The following is a 1,847-nucleotide window of genomic DNA, read 5'->3' on the forward strand; positions in this document are numbered from 1 at the left end:
AACTGAAGCTGCACTTTCACCTATGGCCTTTCCTGGCCTCTCAGAGTGCCAAGCTTCAGCTGCTCTCTGTGACCCCTTCACGCTTTCAACACCAGAACCATGCAGGAGACTCTTACACATTACCAAGTCCTGTTTCCAGCTTGAACTAGAGGTGCGGGTCCCCTCTGTGTGCTGACCCTGAGGAAATACCTCCCAGAAGACTCCATCACAGTGATGTTGGTCTCTTGTTACTTACAGCTGATTTTTCAGCCCCAGCTACCCAGCATCAATTGTCCCAGTAAAGCAAAGGTTTTACTTCAGGTTCTGGTCTCTTCTTAATCACAGCTGATTCTTCAGCCCCAGCTGACCAGAACCCACAGATTCTCAATCTAAAATCTCACACGAATAGCCCTGATAGCCAGGCCTCCATTATTTACAACTCTTTCAGCATAACTGTTCCAAGCTCCACAGCAACAAACTCTGAGCACGCAATGGCTTTTCCAGCCCAAAGTTCCAAACACTTCTACAGTCCTCTAAAAGCACAAAGGTCAGGTCTGTCATAGCAATATCCCACTCTCTGGTACCAATTTCTGTTCTGGTTTGTCCTTCATTGCTGTGACAAAACACTCTGACCACTACCAACTTGGGGAGCAAAGGGTTTATTTATCTTACGTCTCTGAGTCACAGTTCATCAGGGAGCCCAAGGTAGGAACTCAGGGCAGGAACCTGGAGGCAGGAGCTGGAGCACAGGCCATGGAGGAATGCTGCTTACTGGCTTGCTCCCTTGGCCCCTGTTCAGCCTACTTTCTTATACAACATAGGCCCACCTGCCCAGGGGTGGCATCACCTACACTGGGCTGGGCCCTCCCACATCACTCATCAAGAAGATGCCCTTCAGACATGGCCACAGGCCAGTCCAATAGAGCAATTCCCCGATTGAGGATCCCTCAACCCAGGTGTGTCAAGTTGACACTAAAGCTATCCAGCACAGTCAGTTCTCTCCTTTTGCCTCCATGAGGCAACTGGACTTGTGTGGTAACTGGGCTTGTGTGGCAAGCACCTTTAGCCTGCTGAGCCATCTTGCCCACCCTGTTGTTGCTTTGAGATAGGGTCTCTCTATGTAGTTCAGGCTAGCCTTGAACTGTCGATCCTCTTGCCTTAACCTTCCCAGTGCTGAGATTATAGGCGTTGATCTTCACATCTGGTTTCCTTTTGTTCTTTCTTATTTTGGCTTTTCTAATTCAGCTCCCTTCTCTGTTCCTCCACTATGGTAATTCTGGTCAGTGTAGCTATACTCAGAAAGAATCTTGACTGAGCAATTTAGTGGTCAAGAGCTCAGGCTCTGCCATCAGACAGACGTGTTCAAGTACTGACATAGCCATATGTGTGATTGTGGACAAGTGACAACCTTTTTGGGTTTCAGTGTCTCATTTCTGTGAAATGAGAGGCAGTAACAGTGATGCCACGGAGCTGATTTGAACCTTCAGTAAGATGCACTGTGTAAGCACAGGGCAGTGTGCAGTAGGTGCTCAAGCAGTAGAAACTGTCATTGATTATTAGAGCTGATTAATACAATGTAAAAATTAACTTGTTGCTGGGCATGGTGGTACACACCTTTTCTCCCAGCAATCAGGAGGCAGAGGCAGGTGGATCTCTGTGAGATGAAGGCCAGCCTGGCCTACATAGTGACATTAAGTTCCAGGTTACCTGGGGCTACAGGGAGACCCTGTTTCAAAAACCCAAAATAAAAATAAAAATAAACTTGTAAGGGTAGGATGTGGTGGTAGATGTCTTTAATCCCAGCACTCGGGAGGCAGAGGCAGAGGCAGGCAGATCTACAAGGGCCAACCTGGTCTACATAGTGAGAT

This window comes from Nannospalax galili, unplaced genomic scaffold (assembly GCF_000622305.1).
Source record: "Nannospalax galili isolate Female #2095 unplaced genomic scaffold, S.galili_v1.0 scaffold911, whole genome shotgun sequence".
Lineage (NCBI taxonomy): Eukaryota > Metazoa > Chordata > Mammalia > Rodentia > Spalacidae > Nannospalax > Nannospalax galili.